Genomic DNA, 19,192 nt, shown 5'->3' on the forward strand with positions numbered 1-19,192 from the left:
ACAAGTACACATTAAGTCACAGTAAAAAGAGCACGATTTGGACTCCAAGGGCCTGTGTTCTTATCCAGGCTCTGGCAACTACCAGCTGAGTTCATTCACTCAACATGCACATCTCATACATATCAGGCACTGGGACAGATACAAAGACAAACAACAATCATATAAATAAATGGTTACAATATATTTCGATAAGTGCTGCAAGAGAGGCATATATTAAGTTTACAGATGCACACAGTATTTTAATGAAAGATTAGATGATCTTTCAGCTCCAAAAATTCTATCAATTTAATTTAAATTCCTTTAAGCCTCTTTTAAGGCTAACTCCTCTAAGGGCGTATCTACAGGTTACAATTTTCTATCAAAATATGGCTGCCTACGCACTTAAAAATTTGTAATAAAAATAACAGCTAACATTTATTAAACACCTCGTATGTGCCAAAGGATAGGAGCTATCCATACATAGTCTCACTTAGTCCTCAGAACAATCTCAAGTAGGAAGTAGTAATATCACCATTTTACAGATGAGAAAACAAACGTTCAGAAAAACTAACTTACCCCAAATCTCACACATACAGTAAGAGGAAAACAGGGATTTGAATCCAGATCTTCTGATTTCAAAGCCTATTCTCTTTCCACTAAACTATTTGTCTCTCATTTTCTTTCACTACATAAAAACAAAATTTCCAGAGATCACCTTCTTAAGAGCACCCAAGAGAAAATCTTTGAGACAGCCATGAAATATAAAGTGATCACTGATGTAAGAAGTGTTTTTTAAACCAGAGTATCTGCTGTATACAACCTCCATAATACGAGATTACAAAACTAAACATAACCAATATTCAAGATAATAGAGATGTATGACATGAATAAATACTCTACTAGTTAATAGTTACTAGAACTGGTTAATAAACTAGTTAATAAAAACGAATGAGATTTTGTGATTTTTTCCAACTGTTTTATCTTCACCCTAACTTGGTTCCAACACAAACAACCAAGGAGAGAATGGCCCAGCATATTTTAGTGTATTAACATGTTGCAGTCCACATAATTATTTAAAAGTCCATATTACAGAGTATGGGGATAGAAAATAAAGTGTATATGAAACGCTGTCAAATTTTTAAAAAGAATGCAACATAAGACCCATCAAGTTTAGAATGCTTAATAATCAACAAAATTTAAAGCTACGTTGAAATAATGTAAATTACCTGTTTACTTTTCTGTATAAACTTCATTAAACTCATCACCTTTTTGTAAATTTCTTTTTCCAGTCTATCAATTTTAATTGCAAATCTGAACCAGCAATCAATCATCCCTGAAAAATTTTAAGTTAACCCTTTACAACAAATGAGGAAACAACCTGAAGAAATGATTTTGTGCACAATCCCAAAACTAGTTAGAAAAAGAATTCAAACCAAGATAAATCGCCGGAACCTGGTAACAGATTTTCCTTCAGAATGCCTTCAGATTAAAAACAGTATGTTTTCCCCCAAATTGCCTAAAAACAAATTTTAAGATTAGGCAAAATTAACTTGGAAGCAGCCTTCATTGTCTGGTTCAATTAAAGATTTTGGAATAATCTGAGTCTCCCTCATTCGCAATTAGCTCGAGCAACAAAAGATCCGTTTCAAACGTCCTCAAGGATTCACGTATGTGGGATACATTCTCCCCCTACCTTTAACATAACGGGGCCCGAGCTAGGTATCACACAAAAATAAATCACTAATGATCCGTATTCGCGATTCCTCGGAGGAATTTGCAAGTAAGTACCATCGATGAGCCCTCGGTATCCCGCACAGAAGTGACATTTTCTTTGCTTTCATACCCGCCCCAGGCAGGCACCGGACACGCAGCCCCGCAGAAGCCGCTGGATCCCAATACACCCCCTTCACCCAGCTCCCCTTCCCCAGCCCCAAACACAAACACGCTCTTCTCTCCACGCTTCTTGCACAACGTCGCTTGCCAGAGGGCTCGGCTCAAGCTCCAGCGCCTCTCTTCCAGGCCCGACGGGGACGGGGACTCCCTCCGCGGCGCTCCCTCACCACCGCTTCCTCCGGCAGGCCTGGCGGCCTCGGCATCCCTGCGCGATGGGGAAGGGGCAGCCACGGCCTTGCCAAAGGGCTGCTCTCGGTCCTCGGCCCTGTGCCACGGCGTCAGCGGCTCTTCCTGGAGCGGGGTCCCATTCCGGTGCCCGACCCGGCCCTCCGGGGCAGTGAGGTGAACCGACGCAGTGGCGGGGCACCCAAGCGTCCCTTCCCATCCCCGGGGGTCCCCCAACCTCCTCCCGCCCCCGCCGTCTGCCCGCCGCCATTTTGTGCGCAGCCGCTGCGACACAGATACAATAGTCGGCCCAGATCTCTGAGGAAAGGCTCAGGACCCCCACGCTACGGGCCCCCGCCTTCCAGCCCCCTGCTCCCCACCAGGCAGCGGTCCTACCTATGCCTACCCGACTAACAGCCGGATCCCATTCGCGCCCCACACAGTTTAGCACTCAGCCTCCAGTCTCGACGCCGAAGAAGCTACCGCCTCCAGCGGGCTGCACGCATGCGCGCCTGTCGAGCCTTTGCGAGCCCTCAGCTGCTCCTGGCGCCTGCGTATCGCGGGCGCCGCGCTCGCCCGGAGGCGCGAGACAGGGGCAGAGGAGCTTGGTTCCGGAAGAGGGCGCTCTCGCGTGTGGTGTTCCAGGCGGAACCGCAAAAACGAGGTGGCCGCATCAGTGCCTCTGCCTGTTCTGCGCCGGTCCTGTTGAAGTCGTGCACGTCCGTAAGACCTGCATTGTCTCACCTCCTCCGTGAAGTCTTCCCTGACCATTTTTGCCTTCAGTAATGCATTGACATAGGTAATATTCATCTCGCACTTGATATGATCATAATACTTTGTATCGTTAAGATTTTGCCTGTCTTTATCCTCTCGCTTCGTTTTTTTGGTTTCTTTTTGTTTTTGCATCCCTGTAGCAATCATGTGATGTATGTCATAGACACTCAAGATGTCAGGAAATTAGAATTCAGTTAAAGCCTATTGAGCTAAAAACAACACTGAAAATCATTTCATGTGTCATTTCACAATAAAAATATCTACCTGTGGGGTAAATATTTTTAGCCCTCATTTTACTGATGAAAAACCTTAGATTGAGAGAACTTGAGTGACTTTGCAAGGTTACTCTACTCTATCAACATAAAAACTCAATCATTGGGCAGAATCTGATAAAATTCACAAGTCCTGCCTTACCAATACCACATAAATCACACCACCTACCCTGAGTCTCATGCATCAGTTTTACATAGCACCCAAACAGATGTTTTTCTCTTATTCGCATTAAAATAACCATAGAAAAGGCTCCAAGAAGTCTTTTATAAAATATCTTATCAGATTTTCATTTCAAACTAAAAGTCCTGCTAAAGGCTACAAGCCAAAAACAACCAAGAAAAAGCCAACAAGCTCTGCCAAAACTCCAAATAACCAACATTGAAGTTTAATGTGTTCCCTTCCATACATTTCCTGAGATTCATATCTTCATCCATTTTGTATGTGGGATGCCGCCACAGCATGGCTTGATGAGCAGGGTGTAGGTCTGTGCCCAGGATCCCAACCAGTGAACCCAGACACCAAAGCAGACCACGGGGACCCAACCACTATGCCATTGGGTGGGCCCCTGGCCACCTTCTTGCTGTGTCCTCGTGGGCTTTTCTCTAAGCGCACACATCCCTGGTGTCTCTCTCTCTTCTAAGGACACTAGTCATGTTGGATTAAGGCTCCACCCTTATGACCTCATTTAACCATAATAACTCCTGTAAAGGCCTTATCTCCAAATTCACTCTGAGACATACTGGGGGTTAAGACTTCAGCCTATGAATTGGGAAGGGGCGGGACACAATTCAGTCCATAACATAGGACATTTTCAGGGCTTTGTTTTTTACTGTGAATGAGATGGAAAGGCTATGAGATGGGAAAGTTTTGAGCAAAGGAGTGAAATAATTTGACTTACATTACATTGAATACTTACTCTGTGCCACTATTCTAAGCGCTGGAAGATAGCAGCAGTCAACAAAAATCAAGTACCTACTTTCATACAATTTACATTTTAGTGGGGAAAAAACAATGAACAAATAAATATATAATGTAGTAACAAAATAAAGCAAATAAGATGAAAATGATGAAGAAAGGGCTCAGTACTGCTTTAGATAGTCAAAGAAATCCTCTCTGATGACATCTGAGCAGAAATATAAAGGAAGACAAGGGAAAGTCATACAGATATCTGGAAGAAGAGCTTTCCAATAGAGGCCAAATCAAGTGCAAAGGCACTAGAAAAGGACCATGTTGGGTGTGTTGGAGGAATAACAAGAAAGCCAGCTCAGTCGAGGTGGAGTGAAATAGGAAGGACAAGATGAGGATGGCAAAATAGCAAGGGACCAGAGCATGCAAAGCTTTGTAAACCACTTGAGGCAATGTACAACACTGAATAAAATGCTGGATTAGGATCACAAGAGTTGGCTTTCTAGCCCCTGCTCTGATACGAACCTCACTGGATTTCAGTTTCTTACAAGTAAAAGGGATGGGAGGAAACTAGATTAGCTTTCCCACAAGATGTGAGTCTAGAAATCTATAAACCGAAAGATGCTCATCAATACTTATGGCATTCCTAGGAAAAATATTTTTTATCTTAGAGTCTACTATATCCATGCTACTCCAAGCTTTTATGTCTTCTAGTCTCCTAGGACCACTTACAGAAATTTTCATTCCTATCTAAAAATGTCAATATTCTTGACAGAAGAAAAGCTATCCTGCCCACATCCTCTTCTTACCATCACTCTATTGCACAATTCCCCATCCTCTTCTTTTATCCACTCTGTTTTCTGATTAGCCAAATAAAAAGTACCGAGCAGCTCTATCTAGAGCTCAGCTTCTGCCTGCTCAGCACAGTCAAGGCTTCATACCTGAAAGTATTAGAAAGAGAAAAGTCATCACAAACTTTTTCCTGTGATTTGTTAACATAAATGAAGCTTTGTCTCAATGACATAAAGAATCTCATCATCATTTTATCTCAAGTGCAAGTGTCCCAATAAATAGGATTTGGGGACAACTATTGCCCTCCTTCTGTCATTAGAATACAAATCTAATCATTGGGATAGACACAGGGCCACGATGAAAGTTTGAGAAATCCCAGAGCCATTTCACGTTCTGCAAAAGAACATAAACATCAAGAAAACCTGATTCTCACTGTACTTGAATTTTGCAGCGTTTATGCCAGACTATAAGGGGCACCCAGGTGTAATATATATAAGTCCAGAAAGTAACTCAAGAACAAGCAGTTATTCTTCTGAGTTTTTATCAATGCTAGTGCAGTAGTGACCAGAAATCAGTTTGCCTCTTCTAGTGAAGGTGGTTTCTGAATATGTCCACAAATTCTTTGATACCTTTCACTTCATGAGGTGGAGCCTAATTCCACTCCCCTTGAATGTAGGACAGACTTAGCAAACCGTTTCTAGTGAACAGAATGTGGTGAGAGTGATGCTGTGCGACTTCCAAGTCTAGGTCACAAAAATGATAGATTCTGCCTCACTCTCCTTTCTCTCTCTTGGTTTCCTCACACTAGGGAAAGCCAGCTGCCATACGTGAGGACATCCAAACAGCCTGTTGAGAAGCCCATAAGGGGAGGAATTAAAGCCTCCTGATACTGAACCTCTTAATCTCAAGTGTGATGCACAGAAGGCCAGTCACTGAGACATGGCGCTTGGAGATGGGGAAAAGTTTATTCAAATTGGCCAAAAGGAGAAGGCAGGAGAATAGGTTCTTTCAAATCCGCCATAACAAGATAAGAGAGCAGGGAGTTTATAGAGCTAAGGGGGTTGGCAAGAGGGGTTCCTAGAAACAAAGGGGTAATCCGTGTTTCTTTCACTCCCAATAAACCCCTGGACAATCTGACTTCTGGGCAGCAGCAGCAGCTGGGGGCTGGTTATCTGGTGGTCTTTTAAGGCATTCTTTTTCTTCTGTAAAACAAGCTCATAAATCCTTGTGACCCTTGAGTCACCCCTCAGGTAAAAAAAAAACAAAATAGCCAATTGACAAGATTAACTTCTTTTCATTTTTGTCTGTGCTGGGAACAAGGTCGAAAGGTAATCTTACCGAATATTTACAGTAACCTTCAGGTACCTGGCTGCACTGCTAACAACTACCACCAAAGAGCCAACTACCAGCCACTGCAGTGGGCACTTTGGAGACAGAACCTCCAGCCTCAGCTAAGCCTTCAAATGACTGCAGCTTAAGTCAATATCCTAAAACCAATCTCATGAGGGCCCCTGAGCAAGGACTGCTTAGCTAAGTCAGTGCTGAACTCCTGAGCCATAGTAATGGTAAGGATAAAAATACATATTGTTGTTTTAAACCATTAAGTTTTGAGGCTTTTTTTTTTTTTTTGAGGAAGATTAGCCCTGAGCTAACATCTGCTGCCAATCCTCCTCCTTTTGCTGAGGAAGACTGGTCCTGAGCTAACATCCGTGCCCATCTTCCTCTACTTTATATGTGGGACACCTGCCACAGCATGGCTTGCCAAGCAGTGCATAGGTCTGCACCCAAGATCCGAACTAGTGAACCCCAGGCCACCAAAACGGAACATGAGAACTTAACTGCTGCGCCACCGGGCCGGCCCCAATTGAGGCAATTTTTTATGCAGCATTGCATAACGAATGCACTTCTTATCTGAAGATTAGAGTCTCAATTCATTAAAAATACAAATCAAAAGCATGATATATTAATCAGTGAACAATAACCTGGGATTTAGAAACAATAGAATTTTGACTTGAATTCTAATTTAAGCAACGTTAATAGTTTCCGTAAGCATAAAATGAGAATAATCCTATACCTTCAGGATTTTCATGTACCCCTACAGCACTATGTATACAGTCTACATACTAGCTACAAAAGCAATTGAAGAAAAAGATTCACATTGAGAATAGAAATATGAAGAGTTCTATAGACACACTCCCTAGTGAATCAACCATACTGGTGACAATTACTTTTTAAAAACACCATTTAAAGTCTCTGTAATTGTCCTAAGGGCATACAGCAAATGAAGAAACATTTACTCAAGAAAATCTACTAAACCTCAGTAAGAAGAGTGAGAGTCTGTGGCATGTGAGCCACAACCTGCTTGCTCACCACTCCCACCAAGTTCAGTGTGATGGAAGCTCTACTCATTTGTTACTAGTAAGAATATGGGGCTCCCTCTTCCCCTAGCTGCCCAGCTCCCAAGGAATACTGTATCCCTCCAGAAGGACAGGCCACCAACAGTTCTTTTCCCTCCCAACTCTAGGTTATAGAGGCTAAATTTCAGGCAAGTGCAGCAGAGAGGTTAAGGGCTCCCTTCTTATACTCAGCCCACGCTCATAAGGTAGAGGCTGAATCTCAGATGAAGCAGGCCATCACTACTGTGATCCTGATTGGCCTTGTCCCAACACATTGGTAGGGCGGAAGGTCAACTCCAGGAGAGGCAAGTCGAGGAGACCAGAGGCTACTACCCCCACCCAGAGTCCTGCTCAAAAACCAGGGTTGTGGGGCTGGCCTGGTGGTGCAGCAGTTAAGTGCACAGGTTCTGCTTTGGCAGCCCAGGGTTCACCGGTTCGGATCCCAGGTACAGACATGGCACCACTTGGCACACCATGCTGTGGTGGCATCCTACATATAAAGTAGAGGAAGATGGGCATGGATGTTAGCTCAGGGCCAGTCTTCCTCAGCAAAAACAGGAGGATTGGCAGCAGTTAGCTCACGGCTAATCTTCCTCCAAAAAAAACCCAAAACACCAGGGTTGTCATTCCAAAAGAAGTCGGCCACTGTCCCCAACACCAGCTCTGGAGCAGTGGCTCAGAGATTTGGCCCAGGGGAAGAGGCAGGCCATAACAATAGAGACCTCTTAAGCTCTCCTCAGAGAAAATAACTTTATTTAAAACAGACTATAGGGAAGTTCAAGCCTAAGGGTGATCTCAGAAACAATGGAAAAATTGGATAAGAAATTAAGAGGAAGCTGATAGCTTCATGATATCAACAAGCTAAATTGCAGGCCTGCAAGGTTTACAGAGAGATTCAGGGGAAGAAAAAGGTAAAAGAGCCTCCTGAGGACAGAACAAATGTCAGAGACTGGTCTTAAAAGCTACTCAAGCAAAGGAGTCCAAATTTAATTGGATCAGACTGTGGAGAAATTTATGCCTCAGGGCATGCTCAGAAGCAACAGAGCAATCAGCATGCAATTAATATAGCCTAAAAGCTGGGTGTGATACAAACAGAGGCAGACAGCTTAACAGAGAGATCAGGGAAAGACACAGTGTAAAAGAGCCCTGCTAAAACACTGTCATCCCAGAGTGACTTGTGCACATCCAAGACTACAACCTGTGAGGAGCAAGAACAGAGGCTGCACATTGCAGGGGCAATAGACTTCACTAAAATAGTTCAGTCAAGCAACTAAACAAACAAACAAGCAAACAACAATAAAAACAAGCCCCAGGGGGAGGAGATAATCAATATCCAGATTTGCTACAATATATTACCTAAAATGTCCAGCTTTCAACAAAAAAAAATTACAAGACATACAAAGAAACACGAATGTGTGACTCATACACAGGAAAAAGATCGGCAACAGAAACTGCCTATGAAAGGCAACAGATATTAGATTTAACAGACAAAAACTTCGTAATAACCATTAAAAATATATTGAAAGAACTAAAGAAAACCATACTAAAAGAAATAAATGAAGGTATGACAATGTTGCAACAAATAGAGAATGTCAATAAAGAGAGAGAAATAATTTTTAAAAACAACCATATAGACATTGTGGCAGTAAAAAGTACAATACCTAAAATGACAAGTTTACTAGAGGGGTTCAACAATTGATTTGAACTGGCAGAAGAAAGAATCAGCTCTCCTGAAGACAGACCAATGCAGATTATGCAACCCAAAGAACAGAAAGAAAAACAATGGAGAAATGTTAACAGAGCCTCAGAGAAATGTAGTATACCATTAAGTGCATCTACATATGCAGAATGGAAGTCCCAGAAGGAGAGGAGAGAGAAGAGAAAGAAAAAGAGCAGAAAACAAACTGTTTTTTTGCTGGGAAATATTTGCCCTAAATTAACATTTGTTGCCAATCTTACTCTTTTTCTTTCCCTCCCCAAAGCCGCAGTACATACTTGTCTATTCTAGTTGTAAATTCTCCTAGTTCTTCTGTGTGAGCTGCTGCCACAGCATGGCTACTGACAGATGAGTGGTGTGGTTCCACGGCTGGGAACTGAACCTGGGCTGCTGAAGTGGAGTATGCTGAACTTTAACCACTAGACCATCAGGGCTGGCTCCAGAAAAAAATTTGAAGTAAGGGCCAAATACTTCCCAATTTGATGAAAACCATTAATTTAAACATCCAAGAAGCTCAACCAAGTAATATAAACATGAAGAGATCCATACACAAACATATCATAGTAAAAACACTGAAAGACAAAGACAAAGAGAATTTTGAAAGCAGCACAAAAAAATGACTCATACATACTGATTTCTCATCAGAAACAATGGGGGCCAGAAGGCAGTGGAATGATGTATTCAGAGTGCTGAAAGAAAGAAGTTGTCAACCAAGAATCTTATATCCAGCAAATCTATTTTTCAAAAATGAAAGTGCAATAGACATTCCAGATAAACAAAAACTGAGAGAATTTGTTGCAAGATCTATCTTATAATAAACACCAAAGAAATTTATTAAAGTAGAAAATGAGAAACTGCAGACAGTAACTCAAATCCTCATAAAAAATAAAGACACCTTGGGCCTGGCCCTGTGGCCTAGTGGTTAAATTCGGCATGCTCTGCTTTGGTGGCCCGGGGTTCACAGGTTCGGATCTTGGGCACAGACCTACACTACTCATCAGCCATGCTGTGGCTGTGACCCACATATAAAATAAAGGAAGGGAGCTGGCCCAGTGGTGTAGTGGTTAAGTTCACATGCTCTGCTTCGGCAGTCCAGGGTTCACAGGTTCAGATCCAAGGTGTGGTCCTAGCACCGCTCATCAGGCCATGTCGTGGTGGCATCCCACATAAAAGAGAGGAAGATTGGCATAGATGGTAAGTCAGCAACAATCTTTCTCAAGCAAAAAAAGAGGAAGCTTAGCAACAGATGTTACTCAGGGCCAATCTTCCACTCAAAAAAAAAAATAGAGGAAGATTGGCACAGATGTTAGCTCAGGGTTAATCTTCCTCAAGCAAAAAAAACAGGAAGATTGGCAACAGGTGTTAGCTCAGGGCTAATCTTCCTCAGCAAAAAAATAAGTAAATAACCAAAGGTAATTATGAAAGACAATAGGAGTGCATATTTCTTCTCCTTTCTTCTCTTATGATTTTAAAAAGGAACTTATAAAACAACAGTATATAATTATATTGTTGGCATGTAACACACAGAAATGTAATCCATTTGACAATAATAACACAAAGGAGGTGAGTGGAAGAAAATCTGTATTGCAGTCAGGTAAGGACACCAGGTGGTAACTTGAAAACACATGAACAAATGAAGAGAACCAAAAATGGTAAATAAGGTTACTATAACAAACTCTATAAACGTATACTCGTTCTTCTTCTCTCAGCTTCTTTAGAAGACATAAAATTATATAAAGTAATATTTATAACAACATATTTTTGGGTCTGTAAATATATAAAGTAACATATGTTAAAAAACAATAGCACCAAAAAGGGGAAGAGACAGTAGACCTATACCATAATAATGCTTTTAAAGATCACTATAATTAAGTTAGTATAAATCTGAAATGGATTCTGAAGAGTTAAGATGTATATGGTAAACCTTAGAGCAACAACTAAGAAAATAATTCAAAAAATTTCTATAAATGAAAAAATCATTAAAAGAACTAAGATGTGACACTAGAAAGATATTCACAACGCAAAAGAAAGCAATAAAGGAGGAAGAGAGGAGAAAAGTCATGAAATGAACAGAAAATGAAAAATAAAATGGCAGACACAAATCCAACCATATCAGTAACCACATTAAATGTGAATGGATTGAAGAATCCAGTCAAAAAGCAGAGATTGTCAGACTTGATAAAAACACAGGTCCAACTATATATTGTCTACAGGACATGCATTTTAGACTCAGATAACAATAGGTTGAAAGTAAAAGAATGGGAAAACATATCAAATGAATAACAATAATAAAAAGCTGAATGAGGGGCCGGCCCGGTGGCACAGCGGTTAAGTTCGCACATTCTGCTTCAGTGGACCAGGGTTCGCCAGTTCGGATCCTGGGTGCCAACATGGCACCCCTTGGCAAGCCATGATGTGGTAGGCATCCCACTTATAAAGTAGAGGAAGATGGGCACGGATGTTAGCTCAGGGCCATGTCTTCCTCAGCACAAAGAGGAGGATTGGCAGCAGATGTTAGCACAGGGCTAATCTTCCTCAAAACAAAAAAGCTGGATGAAACATTTTATTTTACCCTTTGTTATGAATTTCTCTCTGTGAGAGGTGTTAAATTCATACTTTTATAGAGAAGATTTGGTCTTTCTTAGACCTATTTCCTTACATACTTTTTCTTAGGAGAAAATCTCTTTAAAATCATTAAGCAATAGTCTGGACCAGAAAATTCCTCTTCTTTTTCTTCCAATTCTTTCCAAACTACGCCTCTACAAGCAACAGCCATGTCTTTCCACCTACTCATCCAAACATATCTCCAAACACACACTTTGACTTTCTTAACAAACCCGAAGTAAATATACCATTCCACCAGAAACAAACAAAAAACAGGACTGGCAATACTAATATTAGATAGAATGGATTTTATCCCAACTCAGTGTTAATAATATACAAAATCTCTGCTTCTTTACAACTCCACCTTTCTTACATTGGTATTATCACAAACTACGTCTTTATACAATGTGTGCCTGTTAATATAAATTTATAATTATTGCTTTATGAATTTGTTTTTTAAATCATATAAGAAAAAAAGTGTTATAAACCAAATTTGCAATATTACTGGCTTTTATATTTACATATTTAGGTAACTTTACCATTGTTCTTTATTTCTTCATCTCGCTTTGAGTTATTGTCACTGCACTTTCATTTCACCCTGAAGAATTTCCATTAGCACATCTTATGGGGCAGGTCTAGTAATAACAAATTCCCCCAGTTTTTGTTTATCTTGGAATATATGAATTTCTCCTTCATTTGTTTTTCAAAGTTTTCATTTTAATGAAATGACTGGAAATAACATACATTTCCAAGATGCCAACACTACAGTTTGCAGAGTCACAGTAAGATACATGGAATTACATCCTTAATTAATATGAATGACAACATTTTAAGCAGTAGTTTCTGCTATATGGCAAAGAAAATCAAGAAAGCAACCATTAAACAAGAGACCCATAGCTTTGGAAAATCCAAGGATAGCATATGAAAGCAGCTGCTGCTTCAGTGAAGGGTTTCTGGCATAACCAATGATAACGCAGCCAAAGACTGCTCCAATACTAGGACGAGAACCAGCCACTCCTGCTGTTGCTGCACTTGTGCCAATAAATTTGGCAGCAGTATCAATGCCTCTGCTGATTGCCCTGGTCTGAAACTCCCATTGGATTAGCTGAGACACACTGTGTGGGCTCCATTAAACACTGTAGCACCCTCTCCAGTCCAGATAACACTGGTGCAGAAATTGGTCTGGATGCAGTTCTGGATCCAACTTGGATCAGAGAGGAGGTGCAGGCAAGCTTGGTGCAGGCAAACATCTTACACTCTTTGGGACAGTGCAGTTGGGGGACTCCGATGACAGGTGATGTGAGCTCCTCTTCCACTTCCTCTCTTCTGGGGAGGTGGCAGCAGGGGTGGTGACTGTGGTGACAGAGATCGAAGGAGTGGGGCTTTCTTTCATTTTTGAAGGATAGTTTTACCAGATATAGAATTCTTGGTTGACAGTTTTTTCTTTTAGCACTTTAAATATGTCATCCTCTTGCCTTCTGGCCAATATGGTTTCTGAAGAGAAATTGGCCATCAGTGTTACTGAGGCTCCCTTGTACAAGAGAAGTCCCTTCTCTACTGGTGCTTTCAAGATTCTTTCTTTGTCTTCCAATAATTTGACTATATTGTGTCTGCATGTAGGTCTCTTTGAACTTATCCTGCTCTTGTTCATTAAAGTTTTTGGATGTGTAGTTTCATATCTTGCACCAAATTTGGGAAATCTTTGTATATTATTTCTTCAAAAAGTCTTTCTGCCCTGTTTTCACTCTCTTCTCCCTCTGAGACTCACATTATACAAATGTTGGTATGTGTGATGGTGTCCCACATATCTCTTAGGCTTTGTTCATTTTTCTTCACTCTTCTTTCTTCCTGTTCCTCAGACAGGATAATCTCAATTAACTATTTTCAGTGTGTTGATTCTTTCTTCTTCCTGCTCAAATCTGCTATTGGACATCTTGTCTTAATTTCCTCCTATTCATCCCATTAGTGAGGGTGGGACTCCCACTCTAGGAGTATGGGCATGGCTGAACACATGACACCCAACACTGGAAAAATAAGTTTGACAGCAGTTTTTGTTACATACACTTACAGCCTGGGGGAGGAGAAATCACACACTACATGGCCTCATGGGAGTTGTACTCAGGAACAGAGTGGACAGTCACATGTGGGAGGAAGGCTTTGTAATTTCAAGAAAGTGGCTTGATACCTGGCTCCTGGAGTAAGCAGTGCTTGTCCTGTTTGAATACTTCCGTGGACTTGCAGGGAATGGAAACCAGTTATGCAGAGATAAGCAGGAACTGCACCTGGTCCCCATGATAAGAAAGGTTGTTTGGCTAGGATATGGAGTTTCTTTTTGGAGTGATGAAAATGTTTCTAATATTGATTGCGGTGCAATGCTGATGGCTGTACCACTCTGTGAATACACTAAAAACCACTGAATGGTACACTTTCAATGAATGAATTGTATGGTATATGAATTATATCTCAATAAAGTCGTTGGATTTTTTGTTCTTTTTCTCCCTGAATCCCCCCAGTACATAGTTGTGTATCTTAGTTGTGGCATGTGGGATGCTGCCTCAACATGGCTTGATGAGTGGTGCCATATCCCCACCCAGGGTCCAAACCGGTGAAACCCTGGGCTGCCGAAGTGGAGCACACAAACTTAACCACTCGGCCACAGGGGCCAGCCCCTCAATAAAGTTTTTATATTAAAGGTTCATTCCATAATTAATGAGAGTTTATTTTAAGGCTGCACAGAAAAGAAAAAAGTACAAGTCTCCAGCCCAGCTGCTGGAAGGCCAGTTTTCAAAGAGCAATGGAATATGAACTTTTCATCATTCATGACCCAGCAGAAGCTCCACTGATTGAGTCATCTCCTCATTCTCTTTGAAACAGACAATTGTTTTCTCTACTGTAATAAGTCTACCATACAGGTGACTCAGTACTTCTAGCTTTCTGCTTCACCTCTAATTTTGGCTTCTGTTTCTCTTCTTTTTGGAAGTCTCAAATTCCAATATGTTTGGGTCCCCTTGTCACCTTTGTGGCAGAATTCTCATTCCACTCGTAAGTCACTGGTCTGGCTATCATAATGTACCTTTTAGCTAAGGCATTTACCCCTAATTTAATTAGCTGTGGCAAAGGCAGTAGGGTAATATGATACATTGCTGGTGGGGATGCAAAATGATATAGACCCTATAGAAAATGGTTTGGCATTTTCTTATAAAGTTAAACATGCATTTACTGTAAAACTCAACAATCCCACTCTTGAGTATCTACCCTAGAGAAACAAAAACTTATGTTCACACAAAAACCTGTACACAACTGTCCATAGCAGGTTTATTTGTAATAGCCCCAAACTGGAAACAACCCAAATGTCCTTCAAAGGGTGAATGGATAATCACACTTGGTATACCCATACAATGGAACACTATTCAGCAATTACAAGGAATAAATTACTGATACATGCAACAACTTGGATGAATCTCAAGACATTATGCCGGGTGAAAAAATCCAGTCTCAACAAGTTACATACTATATGATTCCATTTATATGACATTGTCAAAACCATAAAACTATAGTGATGGAGAGTAGATCAGTAGTAGCCAGGAGCTATGGGTAAAGGGGAAGTGTGACTACAAAAGGTTAGCATGAGGGAGTTTTCTGAATGATGAAACTGTTCTTTATTCTGATTATGGTGGTGGTTACAAAAACCTATATATGTGTGAAAATGCAAAGAACTGTACACCAAAAGAAAAATCCATTTTTCTGTATGATAATCTAAAAAATAAAAGCTAATGGGCTTAGAATATTGTTATGGGCTAAATATTTATGTCCCCTTCCCCTGAAAGTTCAGAAGTTGAAATCCTAACCCCTAATGTGATAGTATTAGGAGGTGGGATCTTTGGGAGGTGATTAGGTCATGAGAGTGGAGACCTCATGATTGGGATTAATGCCCTTACCAAAGAGACCCCAGAGAGCCCTCTAGCTCTCTTTCTACCATGTGAGGACACAACAAGAAGATGGTAGTCTGTAACTCAGAAGAGGGTTCTCCCCAGACTTGACCATGTTAGCACCCTGATCTCAGACTTCCAGCATCCAGAACTGTGAGAAATAAATTTTTGTTGTTTATAAGTCACTCATTCTATGATATTCTGTTATAGCAGCCCAAACTAAGACAGGTATAAAGAAGCAAGTTATAGAAAAAGAAATTCAAATAGCCAATAAAAAAAGATGTTCAAATTCATTAGTAATCAAAGGAATGCGTATTAGGGGACCGGCCCCGTGGCCGAGTGGTTAAGTTCGTACGCTCCACTTCGGCGGCCCAGGGTTTCGCCGGTTCAGATGCTAGGCACAGACATGGCACCACTCGTCAGGCCATGCTGGGGCAGTGTCCCACATGCCACAACTAGAGGGACCCACAACTAAAATATACTACTCTGTACTGGGGGGATTTGGGGAGAAAAAGCAGAAAGAAAGAAAAAAAGAAGATTGGCAACATTTGTCAGCTCAGGTGCTAATCTTTAAAAAGAAAAAAGGAATGCACATTAAAACAGCAATAAGATATTGTTCACTTATCAGATTGGCAAAAATGAGAAAGACTGATAGTATCTAGTGGTGATGAGGATGAGGGAACTTAGCAGCCTCACATGGTGGTGAATATATAAACTAGTAGAGCCTTTTTTTAGAGGGCATTCTGATGGCATCTTAAAGAATATGCAATATCCTTTAAACCAGATAATATAATTCATTTACGCAATTCCAGTACTTATAGTACCTAGCATATAAGAAGTTAATGTGCACGAACATTGAGATTATCAGATAAGATTTCTTAGAAGGGAGGAAAGTTTGAGCTGAACCTTCAAGGATGGCTAGGTTTTGATCTGTGAAAAGAAAAGGAAAAAAAGGATATTCCAGGAGAAAGAAAAGCTGAGACACAGTGGCTCAAGAGGCAGAATAAATACGGTAAATTGGCATTAGCCAGGCTTCAATCAAAGGGAAGAGTAGGAAGTTGGAAAGTAGGAAACAGAAACTTCTTCACAAAGTGAGGTCAACTTCCTCCTTTAGGGCCCAAATTAGATTCCATCTCCCCTATACCCAGAATTAATTGCTAGCTCCACTGCATTTCCATAGCCCCTGAAATCTCTTTATCACTGGTTCTCAAAATTCATCCTGCATCAGAATCACTTGATTTTATTAAAATATAGATTACTGGCCCCATCCCGAGTTTCTGATTCAGTAGGTCTGGGGACCACAATTTGGCTACTGCTCTATAGCCTTCCCTGAATTGTTAAAATACCATTATAGTGACCAACTGTTATTTTTGCCTTCCCAGCATTTGTCCTCCCTTCTTCCAGTAAACAAACCCTTTTCCCAAGGGGAACCACTTCTAAGTAGTTTAGGTGTGGCTGATCTGCCTCCTCTGACCATAGTAGACACATGACTCAGACCTAACCAATCAGAATATTCCATTCCCATGGTCCAGTAATAGGTTTAGGAATGAGAATGTAGCCAATTCGAATCTTCCCTAGGATTTTTCTGCCAGAGTTATCCGAGAAGATAACTCTGTCTTTCTGCCAAGGTTGCTAGTCTGATAATACGTGAGTTCTGGGCTTCTGGTGGCCCTCATGACTACTAAACAGAGAAAACCTGTTGGAGAGAAAAGGAGGACATGGATGACATCGCTTGAACCCTTATATACAGCCATGCCCAAAGCCAGACTATTCTATAGCCTTTTTAGTCCCGTGTGTCAATAAATTCCCATTTTCCTTAAGCGAATTAGAGGTGGATATTTGTCACTTGCAAACCAGAGTCCTCACTAATATATAAATTGATAACAGAAAAGAAGAGGGGTGTCAATGAGAGACCTTAAAATACAGAATGCCGTGATGATCCCTCTACCCCCAGATGGGAAGAAACAATTCTTGATTACAAAGGAGCTGCTTAAACTGCTGTTACTTGGAACACTGACTTTTGGCCTATCAAACCTAAAGCTTTAGAGCTTTTACAAACATCTTAGATGTGAACACATGACCTAAGTAGGTTCCATCAGACTAAGGGAAAAGATTTATTTCATTTTACTGGAGAGTGCCTCTCTGCCTCTACTCCAAGACATCACCAAGGAAGTCTCTGTCCCCCGCAGTTACTAGCAGCTCCCTTGCCACCACAAGAAGCCAGCCCTGAGACAAAGCCTCCATTGAGAATAGAAGAATGAAGAGAGGAATAAACCTGGGTCTATAATGACACAAGTGAGCCACTGATGACCTTCACCAGTTTGTAGCCCACTGTACCACTGGACTTCAGTTACGTAAGACAATAAATTTATTTGTTCAAATTGGTGTTTTCTGTATCTCAAAGTAAAAAAAAAGTATCCTACATCATATAATTAGCTACTTCTGACATCAAATTCTTGCAAGAAAGAACAAGCTTCAGTCAAATGGGTCCATGTGAAAGCAAATATGAAATATCATAGAGCCTTGCAAAGAGGTACCTTTATCGCCTACAGACAGTAATCCCAAAATGGGTGTAAATAAGATAATCACTAACCTTACTAAGTTGCAAAAGCCAAAATTTCTGCCGCAAAGCCAAATTAAAGGAGACACAAGGGGAGATCCCATGGAAATCCAGGACGACCCAAAGAACCAGGAGAACCTGAAGGGCCAAGGTCCCTCCTGCCTCTCTGCCCAACCATTCTAGGTAGGACAAAGGTAAATGCCACATGGTAATGAACCAGTCGCTGGGATGCAGACCCGGGACAAAGGGAAGATAAGCTGTGCCTCTCCACCTCAAAGACATCCGCCAAGACTGAAGCAGTTAACTTGAGTGAAGGAGCTGAACACAGAAAGAGGCCTATTCCTAAGGAACAGAAATGAGCCTTCAGGTTCAATATTGATGGGGGTGCAATATTTCTGGAAGGCAATTTGGCTTAACAAAATCCTTCTTAAAAAATGCCCCTACTGTGGCTATAGCAATTCTATATTTAGGAATTGATCCTAAAGGAATGAAGACTTAACTACAGATATGTTCATGTGGTATTTAAAATGGCCCATCACTGGAAACAACTTGAACCTCTCCAAATTGCCAAAGTTATGCCTTTCTTTTTACAGATATTTATTAAGTGTCTTCTCTAAGCCAGGCATTGTGCTAAGCACTGGGGATACAACAGTACACATCAAGTTAAGTGCAAAAATCGAGAGTGTTCAGAACCTTTTATATCAATTTGACAGAACAGTTTTGTCTGTTAAATCTAATAAAAATGTAAGCCTTGTATTTTGTATATCTTTGTTTTTTATTTCACTTTTTCTAACAATTTGTTTTTATTGTATTTTACAAAAATATTGGCCTGTGACAGATTGGAAATTTTAAAAATTGGTCCTTCACCACAGATACTTTGAGAAGCCCTGGTGTAGAGAATTTATAAGATGGGAGCCTGACTGGGTGCAGGAAACCAGTTGCTCTGGCCAAAGACCACAGCATAGACTAAGATGTTGGCAGTGAAGACACTGAGAAATAGAAAGACTTGAGATGGGGGCCGGCTCCATGGCCGAATGGTTGGGTTCTCGAGCTCCGCTTCGGTGGCCCAGGGTTTCCTGGTTCGGGTCCTGTCCACAGACGTGGCACCACTTGGGGGGCCATGCTGGGGCAGCTTCCCACATGCCACGGCTAGAAGGACCCACAACTAAGAATGCACAGCCATGTGCCAGGGGGCTTTGGGGAG

At 41.1% G+C, this 19,192-nt stretch overlaps 1 protein-coding gene and 1 pseudogene across 3 annotated transcripts in view; both read right to left on the reverse strand.

Moving 5' to 3' along the window:
* Positions 1 to 19,192, reverse strand: part of ZNF638 (zinc finger protein 638) — a 137,492-nt gene that overhangs the window by 75,444 nt on the left and 42,856 nt on the right. The window contains exon 1 of one of the 3 annotated variants that reach the window (XM_014836673.3): positions 2,444 to 2,582. The exons of 1 other annotated variant lie outside the window; for it this stretch is intronic. The gene's annotated coding sequence lies outside the window, so the exon portion shown is untranslated. Of the gene's footprint in view, positions 1 to 2,433; positions 2,583 to 19,192 lie in introns of those variants that run through there. One more of the 3 variants, XM_014836672.3, reaches the window with a different exon arrangement.
* LOC106828378 (ATP synthase F(0) complex subunit C3, mitochondrial pseudogene) lies at positions 12,228 to 12,876 on the reverse strand (annotated as a pseudogene).

The sequence above is a fragment of the Equus asinus genome, chromosome 6, assembly GCF_041296235.1.
Source record: "Equus asinus isolate D_3611 breed Donkey chromosome 6, EquAss-T2T_v2, whole genome shotgun sequence".
Taxonomy (NCBI): domain Eukaryota; kingdom Metazoa; phylum Chordata; class Mammalia; order Perissodactyla; family Equidae; genus Equus; species Equus asinus.